The sequence below is a fragment of the Vidua macroura genome, chromosome 5, assembly GCF_024509145.1.
Source record: "Vidua macroura isolate BioBank_ID:100142 chromosome 5, ASM2450914v1, whole genome shotgun sequence".
NCBI lineage: Eukaryota > Metazoa > Chordata > Aves > Passeriformes > Viduidae > Vidua > Vidua macroura.
In genome coordinates this window covers 27857036-27868348 of record NC_071575.1, presented here as the reverse complement: position 1 = coordinate 27868348, position 11313 = coordinate 27857036, and the positions used below count along the sequence as shown (strand labels likewise).

The following is an 11313-nucleotide window of genomic DNA, read 5'->3' as shown; positions in this document are numbered from 1 at the left end:
CAGGAGGGCTTGTGCTGAAGGAGGTGGCTCAGTGGCATGGATGTTCACTGGAGAGGGGGTAGGAAATCCTGATTAGTTGTTAGGCTTTGCTCCAGATGCTCTGCAGGAGGTGGAGTCATTAGCTGGGGCACAGGCCACAGAGCTGTTCTCATGTGGACCAAAGGCTGGGAGAATAAAGCTGTGAGATGATGCACAGTGTTCTGCTCTCCAAGTGCAAAATTAATTTGCAGTTACAGTTTTTTAGCACATGTCATTGGCATCTTCTCATAGCGACAGGCCACACAATTTTCACGAATGGCAAAACCTCAAAAGTAGCACTGATAAGAGAGGGACTTATGGTGCCACTCCCCATCCTTGAAGCTGACTTTTGGGCTGGCTCTGAACTGCTCTTTGACAGGTCCGCCCCAAGTTGGTTTAGTTTGGTTCTGCAAAAAATATATTTGTCACATGATCTTAGACTGAATGCTGTCACAAGCAACATTCGCTGCTGATTTCCTTGGGAGTTAACCAGAGACTTTCCAGCTGAGGTCCCAGCTCTCAATGGAAAAGGACCAGTGGTTCCAGTAGAGCTCCATGCTGGTTTGTAGATCTCTCTGCACACAGCTCAGAGGAGGATCCAGACCTTCCTTTTACAGTCCTGCATAAGAACCTTAGTTTTGCTTCTAATAAGCAAGGGTTCTACATTGCTATATTATGCTTTATGTGCTTCAATAGTAATTAAAAGTAATCTGGGAATGGTATTGGAAAGGAGTGAGGATCAGGTGTAAGGAATCTGTTGACTGTCATGAACCTGACTGGCATAGGGTTCACACAGAAGAGGCAAGGCTGCTTAGGGAGCAGAGGAGATTCTGAAATCTCCTCCTGTAGGGTTTGCTTTCTCTGTATAAATAAGCATAATTGTTCATGGGATTTTTTTTATTTATTTATTTTATGTCTTTCTATTTTGGATTGCATTACCTCAGGGAACTTTCACATACTGAAAACAAAGCACTGTCTGTGCATAATTCCTGCAATAATTTCTGTATAGCCACGGACCTCAACCTTTTCTGTACTTTTTAATCTTATTGTCACTGTCAGCACTCTTGTGCTGAAACATGCTGACGCTTTCCTGTGAAATTTTCCTTAGTGTCCCCTAATGAAGAAAAGGGAGAAGCAAGGAACAAGGTGGGAGTACAGTAACTTTACGAAGGGGCACCGTGATGCTTGTCAGAAGACTCTTTGCCGCTGGGTGCTTTGATTCTGAGTGCACCAAACTGAGATCACCGGGGGAACAGATTGGAAGCAATTGGCAGACGAGCAAGCGCGGGTGTAAGAAGACGAGGGCAGCGCTGGGTGCCCCGGGGCACCTGTGCTGGCTCGGGAAGGTGTTTGCAGGGGAACGCGGGGCGCGGCCGCGGGGCGGGGCGCGGCCGCGGGGGCGCGGCGGGGGCGCGGCGCTGCCATTGGCCAGCGGCCGGCGGAGCGTGGTGGGGGGCGTGGCAGGCCAGGAGTTTCCCACAATGCCTCGCTGCAGTGCGGCCGCCGATGGATGCTGCGCGGTCGCGCTGCCATTTGCAGCCGCCGCGGCTCGCAGCGCGCCCCGCGGCCCCGGGAGCTGCGGTCCCCCGGCCGCCGCCGCCGCCCCCCAGCGCCTGCAGCCGCCGGCCGGCCCTCCCCTACCCCCGCCTCCTCCTCCTTCTCAGCCCCGCTGCCCCGCCGCAATGAACCCCCCCGCCGCGGCCGGCGGGGAGGAGACGGGGGCGGCGGGCGGCGGCGGCTGCCGGGGGGCCGAGGGTGGCGGGGAGGCGGCGGGCGCCGCCGGGATCCCGGAGGAGCAGGGGCTGTCAGCGGCGGACGAGTCGCTGGAGGAGAAGCTGCGGAGCCTCACCTTCAGGAAGCAGGTGTCCTACAGGTGGGTGCCGGCCGGGCGGGCGCCTCTCGATGGGTGGGGAAGCGGCAGGCGAGTCCGGTGGTGCTGCGGCCAGGCAGCGGTGTGAGGGCAACACCGCCGGACCCGCCTGACACCTAAGAGGCTTCCTCTTCATTCCGAAGTCTGAAAGCTCTCCCAGATCTGCATTCCCTTAAGCTAGCGAGCGACCGGCTCTCAGCCCTGCTGCTGCCGTCAGGTTTAGGGCGCTTCTCCGGCGCGGCAGCGCCAGGGGACATGAGGAGCGTGACAGGGAATGTGGGTGAACTTCAGAGTTACTCCGAGCCAGAGTTGGGGCTCTTGCCCGGCTGGTTAGGGATTAGGGCTTGCCCTTTTCAGTGAAAACACAGCCGCCTGTGATCCCGGCGCCTCCAAACGCTCGTTTAGGGAATGGGAAAAGCCTTTCTGGCGGCACCGCTGCTCCCGGGATGGGTTTGTCTGTGGGAATTCTCCCGGAGTGCTGTGTCCCCTCCCTGCCTGTTCCGCACCCGCGCCGGTCGCCGTTGCATAAGCCCCAGCGGCTGATAAGATAGGGGGGCTGCTGTGCCTGGCACCTCAAATGTGGCTGCGGGCTGGGGGCCACCAGCAGACAGCCACCGGGTGCCATAGGCCCTGCTATGACCTGAGCAGGACGTCACTTTCATAATCAGGGTCTTCTGTTTTTTATGCCTATGCGTTTGCTTCATGTGCCTGATGTCAAATAAATGTCTTTGTTCCTCTTGTAAATACACCTGCGTGAAGGGGCCGTCGCTGGGGCTTGTCTGCTCTTCTGTTACCAGCTAGGAGCTGCTAATTGCCAGCAACTGCCAAAACTGATTGCTGTCTGAGAAGGTCCATGCCAAAAAGTTTTTGAGTCTTACCTAATTCTAGTTGCAGAGCCCCTGTGGAGGCAGCACACCATCAGTGTCTAATGTTCTAGTGTGCTTAGGGATGAGCCCTCTCAGCTGGGAGGACAGAAAATACAGAGCTGTTACTTGTCACTGCAAGAAAAGGGTGTCTCTAGCCACAGGTAAATTAGCTGAAGACTCTCCCCAGCCTTGGGGATGCTTAATGTGCTGTCAATTTACAGCTGGGATAACTTAGGAGCTGGTCTAAGCTCTGCATGTGGCAGAGCTTAAAGATGATGTAATTAAACACTCTTCATAGCTGCAGTTTCATATAATGCTTGATGTGTGCAGAGACACATTCCCCATCATGGGCTGTTGGTCCCAGCAGTGTGTGAAGTTTGGGATGATTCATCCTAGGCTCAGTAAGGTGAGCGATGTGAAAATGAAAACTTACTGAATACCTCTGAAACAAACATTGCATCAGTAGGCTCTTTGGTACTTTTGCATCTCTACCCTGACAATTTTCTTAGCTTGTGCCATTTAGGGGTAAATCCGTTGCAGGTAAAGGCAAAGTCTGCAGTGAGCTGCTGAAATAAAGTGGCTGCTAACAAGACAGGTTTGCTCATGTGTTTGCTCTTGGGACAGAAAGAAAGGAGTTTGAAATAAGTCTTCTGCCTTTTTTGGGGATGGTATGGGGATAGGGAAGTGGAGATAGTAAAATCTGTTTCTAATGTTCTGCTGTCTAGGTTGTCGAGAAATGTGTTAATATTGTGGGTATTCTTGAAGTTTTCTGCATGGTCAATATTTGTAAGGGTTTCATATTAGATGCTTTTAGGAGGAAATGTAGGGTTTTTTTCCCCTCCTTCTTCTCTCCTTTGTCTATGCAAGCATGTAACAAGTCCTGGACTTTGAAAGCCTTTTCTTAAGTATCTCTTGATGCATATCAGTCATTCTACTTGACTTAAGAAGGGTGCAAGAAAGTACATTTTCTTTGCACCTGTGGATTTCCACACCTTTTCCTCATTTACGGCTGGTTTCCTATAGATAATATTTCCTTTATCATTTATCCATAATGAGAACAATCTGGATAGATAGAAGAGTATAAAACTTCCGCAGAGGGCCTCCACTGAGTTCTCCACACCCTGTAACCTCAGTCTCTTTAAATTGCTACCATTTCCCTCAGTAAATTATGGTGCTGAAATACATTTGCGAATGTAAATGGCTATATTAGGTCCAGGAAAACCTATTTACATTGGCACTTGGACTCCCTTACCCACTGGCACAATAGAAATTATTCAAGCTTCATAGAGCCTTTCAAACAGCTCATTTAGGGCTCTCTATGCAGGTGCATTATATTGCCATATACACCTGTAGAGCTGTTTTTATACATTCAGGAAATAACCCCAACAGTTGGAACTTGCTTAAAATAATAAAGGTGTATGAAAATGCATATAAGAGAATAAATCTATTGGTGGCAGTTGAAGGAGTGAAATGGGAGGTCAGGGTATTGTTACAGGGGTAAAAAGGAAGGAAAACTTCTGCTGTGCCAATGTTATTAAACTACAGTTTGCCTGAATCTGGGCCTAAAGTATGATGTTCTTTTTAAATTTGTTGTTAAACAGCAAATATCCTCATCTCTAATTAGCTGACGTTGTTGTTGCATGCAAATAACTTGTTAATTTATCTAGAATTGTACCAAAACTATGAGTAACTTGTTCAGAAATCAATGTTTTGTACTGATGTGGCCTATAGCTTGAAATGCAGGAGCTGCTGTATTAAATACGTCATAATTTTGTGTAGCAAATACCAACATAGGCGTGTTTGTCCCCCAGTCAAACCAGCAGGAGCAAAAACTTGCTTTAAATAACACAGGTATGCCTCGTGGGGAGTTTGAGAATTCCCACGACCGTGCCATGCTCCCAGCCATATCCACCTTGCACCTGGCAGTCCGCAGAGCTCGTTGTCCACCCTAGGAGCTCTGCTCGGAGCAGATCTGCTCGCTGTGCTCTAACTGGGGACACACGCACGGTGGGGATGTGCCACTCTCCCGTGTTTTGCAGGAGCTAATGGCTTCAGAGTGGGGCTGTGCTCGTGTCCGTGCGCTGGAAGATCCCTTGAGCGGATCTTCTTTTGCTCCCAGCGCTGTTCCTGCCTGCCAGGACCGGGATCAGCCGGGGGAGCCGCCGGGGCAGACAGAGGGGACGGGGGGCTTCAAACAGAACCTTCGATCCCTTGCTGAGGGGTCTCTTGCAGCACCTGTTGCTGTGCAGACCGAGTGACAACCAGAGAAATCTCCCTTTTCAGGGAGAAATCTTTTTTCATCTCTTAAACGAGGCTGACCCACTCAATGGTTGGATGCTGATATCAGGATGCCAACAGCTAAGCAGCAATTCTTAGCCCTAATTTATTTTTTACCCTGAAGATATGGAGTTAAATATCTTAACGATGTTTTGGCTCTTCTGCTGAAAATCTGAAATATTGGCTCACAAAATGAAAAACTACTTCTTCTTTTTTTTTTTTTTTTTTAATAAACTGATAAAACCAAAAGTTCGGTTTCCCGCCCTCTGTGAAAAGATTGGCAAATGAAAACTGAAAAGTGAATTAAATATGTACATCTGCCAGAGAGAAATGCTTTTTACAGTTTGGTTCTCAGAATAGTATTTACCCCATACATTTCTAGACCCAGCAGAATATTTACAAGATATTGGAACAGAAAGGTGTGGGGTAAATTTTTTTCTCCCTTTAATTTTTATTATTTTGTCATTGCAAAGTTTGTGAGGAACCTTGTGGTGTCTTTTAGATTAAGTAGAGGTTAAAGTTGCTTTCCTGAAGTAATTCTTGATATAAAGAGAAATTCAGATTGTACCAAAGATGGATGCTTAGTAAGAATATACAATAAATATACAATAAAAAGCTAAGGTAAGAGGAAACCTGGAAAATAAAGCATTATCTGGTCGTTTCCTGCAAGTATTTGCACCTCCAAAATCTAATCTGCAATGCAGTCTTGTCATTTAATTAAGCTTAGAGAAATAGTAAAAGTAATAAATAAATGAATAAAAACCCCAACCAAACAAAAGAGCATCCCTAAAAATCAAAACAACACAACCTAAAGAGCAAGCTAACTTGAAACAATTGAAACAATCAATAGAGCAAATTGTTTTTATTTTCTTAATTATTATTTAGAATTTCAGGGAATCTTGATTAGTGGCATTGGAAATAAAAATAGAGTTGTAATTTTTTATGTCCCTCTTGTGAGAGCTCAAGTGATGTTTGGCAAACACTTGTTGCCAGGGAATAGTTTTCCTAGAGAAATGCAATTTCATTTTGACCAGGTTGAGAAATCCTCACTGAGGCAGTGGGTGGCAGGCTTTAGAAGTTTTGCTCCTCTTTGAGCCAGGAATTTCCAAATGTGGGGCCGTAATGAACCCCCTCAGAGTCCTGTGCCACTAATTGGCAGCGTCTCGGCAGCTCAGCACTCCTGCCTTGTCTTTGGCCAGACAGGGAATTCCAGCAGGGAATCGTGCACTGCCCTTTTGGTAATGAGGAGGTTGGAGGCACTGCTTTCCTTTAGCTCCCCTGGCCACCCAGCTCCACTCCTGGAGGAATGAGTCACTGTGAACGGGCACCACCTCAAGTAGGTGGTTTGAATTTCCTTGGCTGAAGTTTCTCCCCCACTTGCCATATGAATCTGTTTGGGATGTGCCTTGTGTGCTTTCCCGACTCTTCCTCTGAGAGCAGAAGCCAAGAATCGAGCTGGCCTCTCCCCCTGCACCATCAGCAAGAGCTGCTTGTCTGCCGTGGCAGTAAGTAACAGGAGTTATAATTAGAGGTGGTTTTATCACTGCGTTTGAAGGGGAAAAAGTTATGGCAAGGAAATTCTGGGAAATCCTTACTACACAAACCCTGTCACTGTTGATGAGCATTTAAGTACCTGAGACTACAGATGGGGACTAAAGTAGAAATGTAAACTTGGAAACACCCTAATTTTTTTGTTCTTTTGTTTTCAGACATGATAACAGTCATAAGACACACATCACTTCTCAGTAAATATTAGACAGGATAATAGAGGTGTCTCCTATTACTAAGGCTTAATTGTTTTATGAAATGTGACAGCATCCACTAGTGTACTGTGAAGTATTATAAATAACTTAAGCTGAATGACATTTGTAAAAATGAAAACACCCAACACAAGCCTTTGAACTTTTGATTGTGTTGTTTTATTTTACCTAACTTTCTTTGAATCTTAACACATTCTAATGCTATAAATGAGTGCAGCTACTCTGCATGAAAATGATGGATGGGTTTTTATTTTCTACCAAATGTCAAGGAAATAATTCTCACTTTCTGGCCTAATCTCAGAGGATCTGCATGCAACTGTCTTTGTTAGGAGTGGTGGGTAGGTACTGTGCAGTCTTCTTACCACCCACTCGTGTAACAGTAACTCAGTTTACTTTGTCACCCAAGACTTTCATCACCATTTTGTTGTTTCCTCCCAAAGCAGATGACTGGATGTTTTTGGCACATGAGGGGGCCTTCATGAAGCTATTTGATTTATAAAGCTTTGAGCTGGAAACTCTGTGCTGCAGCAAAATGCAGAAAAATGCTGGGACAGTCAGAAAGAAGAATCCTACCACAGGAAAATCAAGTTGACATTTAAGGTTCCCTCCTGACATTGAGATGTGGCTGCCAGTCTGGCCATCAATGTCTCTATGCAGCACAAAGTAAAGGGACTGTCTTTGAATTTAGAGCGTGTCTGACCTTCTCCCTTCTGTATCTGGGCTTAGCAGCACCTCACAAAAGAGATGATGTGAGTGGCAACTCTGACTAAAATGACACATGAGCTGCAATGGAATTATGTACATAGTCAAAATGAGATAAGTGCATCAGTGATCTGAGAGGGTGAGCCTCTGTGAGCACATAATGAAGCTGTTGTGTAGCACAGGCACGGACCTGTACACTCAGATTGCCCTGCAGGTGGAAAATTTCATCGTGTAAAAAGTGCTGAATCAGGTGCCACATAACTTTGATGAAGTGGAAAACTGATTTTGCTCTCTCTAGTCCTTTGGAATAAATGAGCAGGTAGTCAGTTCTTCTCTCCTGGATCAGCCATGGGGCTGATGAAATTATCTTCTTGAAGCCTCACCAGACTTTTGATAGATTTGTTTGTTTGGTTATTTTTTTGATTGTTTGGGTGTTTTGTTTTTAATTTTTTCTTTTTTTAAAATTTGGTAACTTGGCAGAGGTTTTGGGAAGGAGATGTGTATAGGCAACAATCTTCTGTGCTCTTCCTGTTGCTTTATGGTACATGCAGCAGAGCCTGGGCATAAGATACACACATGACAGTCAGACAAAAGATTTCACAGATGCTAAGGAAAAGAGGAACAGGAGAAAAAATAATAAAAAAAAATGGTCAGGAATGACAGCCTCATATCTTTGTATCCACTTCTAGTTACAGAACTGTCAGTGAGAAACTTTGCTTTTGAATAAATTGTATGTAGAAATTTGGAGATCTTTTTTTGTCTCGCTTTACGAAGTTGTTGTTTTGGTTCTTTAAAAGCTCTTTTTAAGTGGAAGTAATGCATGAACTCAAGTATACTTGACATGTTCACCCACATGTCCAGTGTTGGCCTGGGGACATTTTTTTCTCCTGCTTCTTTTAGTTTTTGAATGATTCTAGGATTTGTTGTTCTTAGCAAAGAAAAGTGGTGGGGGATGGGGTATATCTGAAAAAAGTGTTAAGAGTACCCCTAGAGAAGCCCATGTGTGTGTAGGGAGACTAGAGGGGCCTCTGTGTGGGTTAGTTCTGGGTATTTGGTGGCTGTGTGTGGCCAAAGTGATGTCCCTTCAGAGTGAAGAGGGTTTATGGTGGTGCATGAGCACGAAGGACTTTGCTGTGTATTTTAAAAGTTGCAATCATGTGGTAAAACCCTCTATGCTTTCACCAAAAATTTGCTGGGCCCTCCGTGGGCTGAGAAATGCATACCACAGTGTGCTGTGTGCTTGTGGGCCTTGGTGCATGCTCTTTATAAATATCCAGGGACAAAGATGAAGGGATGTCATTATGTTGCTAATTCCAATGTATGGTGTGTCAGTTTTCAGCCTTTTTCTGTCCTTTTCTCTAAGGTAATGCGTATTTATGCATGCAAAACATTAATGTGCTTGCTCATAGCAAAGGCCATAGGTCTGATGGAAAGGGCAGTGCCAAGAGCTGTGTCCCAGGTTTTCAGGCACATTTCTCTCTCTTGAAAAGCCCCTACATCTCTCTGGTTTCACTTCTCATTTCTGTCTCTACCTCTTGGTGTGGATGTGCTGGATGCAGCTTCTTCCCTGATGTCATGTTGTGTCAGCCCCTGGATTCTCCCGTTACCCTTTCTCTGGGGATGCTGAGCTCCTGGTGAGGCTCTGCTGATGCATGTACAGCCCTGTTCATGCTGCCAGCAGGGAAGTTGATTGCCTCTCAGCCAGCTAGTAAAGGCTGTTTTTTTTCCCCTACCTGGAAACTTGTGTTTTGCCTATAAAGGAATTCAGGGAGGATTTTGTCCATGAAGATTAAGGTGTGTGCAGTCCTCACACCGGCACCACCTTCTCTAATATGTTGGCTGCTGTGTGCCACATACTAGCACAGACTAGTCCAGTCAGTGCTTGAATTGGTCTCTGAGGAAAACACTGGGCTTGGCATGACTGTGATTAGGAAAAAAAAAGTGGTTTTTCTACCTTAAATTTCATCAGAACTTTTTCACTTACAAAAGACCTCAGTCCCCCATCTTAGTCTGCAGAAGAGATCACAAAGTAGGAGACTATGTAGTGTCAAGGAAGAAGCCGTTTGGTTTTTGACTCCAAAAATATCTAGTGTGCTGGTCAGAGCCTTACTTCAAATTAAAAGTGTAATTTTTGTCCATTGGATGTTGTCTCAGCTTTTTCCACCTGTAGGGCTGTAATCTGTGACAATCCATAACACAGGCAGTGTAGGGCTTGAATTTTTGTAAGTACACTTTGAGAAACAGAGGGAAAGAAACATAGAGACTTATTTTAGAGTGCAGATGGAGTCTCTGGGACAAAGTGGGAACAGATCTTCAACTCTAGCACTTAGAGCAAGACCTCTCATCCAGGCCAAAATGAGACTGGAAGAGAAAAGCTTTGAAACTGCAACTTTCAGAGAGAACCTGAAGGCTGGGGGAGAGGCAGAGGACAGCTGTGCATGAATATTATAATTTGATCTTGCTTGGAGTATAATATACCCAAATATATCTAAAAGGGGCCTACAGGAAAGCTGGAGAGGAACTTTTTACAGAGGCATGTGGTGACAGAACAAGGGATAATGGCTTTAAACTGAAAAAAGATGAATTTAGACATTAGGAAGAAATTCTTTCCTATGAGGGTAGTGAGGCACTGGAACAGGTTGCTCAGAGAAGCTGTGCATGCCCCATCTCTGGAAGTGTCCAAGGCCAGGTTGGAAGGGGCTCTGAACAACCTGGGATAGTGGAAATTGTCTCAGCCTATGGATGGGGTGTTGGATCAAGATGATTTGTAAGATCCTTTTCAAACCAAAGCATTCTTTGTTTCTGTGAAGCTTTGGTTCTGACTTGTTTCATTGAGCAAGTGGGAGGGTTCATTTTTAAAGGTTTTCTGTAGCCTGAGGTTGCCACAGAACACTAAGTGGTTCTTCTGAATTCTCAGCACCTCTAGTTAATCTAGTGAAATGGCTCAGCATGAAGTTGGGGGAGAGGCTGAGGGGAAAGGGAAGGATTTGTTAGGTAGTTCTGAGGAATGAATGATCACTAACTACTGTGTTCATGACAAAGAAAGCTGGTGCAGGGCTGACTTTATTTGTGCTCTGGAATTGAGCCTGATATTTCCTAATACCTATCTATACTGTATTTTTGAGGAAGCTAGGAAAACCTTGGTAATGAGGTCCTGAACCTTTCAGTACTGGATTTCCATTCCAATGCAGCTCTGAATGGCACTGCCAGCATCCCTTTCCATTTAACAGCTACTTGAAAGCTTAGCTAGGTTCAAAACTTACAGTTCCTAATGGGAAAGTGCTATTTCATGATTTGGTTAATGCAATTTTTTTTTTTTTGGGGGGGGGGGGGTGGGGGGGGGCGGGCGGAGTTATAGCGTTAAAGTCTACCTATAAAGATTTCCAGCTCACCAGCCCTGTGACTACCTAACACTAATCCCCACTGCTGTAGACAAATAGCCATGCAGTCAGAGAAAAGGGAGATGTCTAATTGTACTTGGGATTCAGGTATAATTGAACACTTCATTGCTCCTCCTGTGGCTAAACAAGAGAGATGAGAAGATGCAGGATGCCCTTCCCTTGGGCTGCCAATAAGGTATGTACCACCAGCAACGAGGTCACTTATTGGCAGTGAGCAGTGGTGCTGCTGGCAGCCCTGTAACCTCAGCTAGGCTACAGATGCACTGCAGAAATAAATGGTTTTGATGCTTTTGGTGGTCTGACTCTGTGCAAGAGCTCTTGGAGAAGAGATGTGGGCTCTTTTTCAATGTCCAGGGACCTGGAGGAAGGTGTTTAGTGGTCCGAGGTGTGGGTAGTGGAAATGTGGGGTGTGAATACTT

General features: G+C 45.7%; 1 protein-coding gene across 1 annotated transcript in view; it reads left to right on the top strand.

The window, feature by feature from the left end:
- The first annotated feature begins 1738 nt into the window (after positions 1 to 1738).
- Positions 1739 to 11313, top strand: part of DGKI (diacylglycerol kinase iota) — a 203494-nt gene continuing 193919 nt past the window's right edge. The window contains exon 1 of the mRNA XM_053978149.1: positions 1739 to 1891. The gene's annotated coding sequence lies outside the window, so the exon portion shown is untranslated. The remainder of the gene's footprint in view (positions 1892 to 11313) is intronic.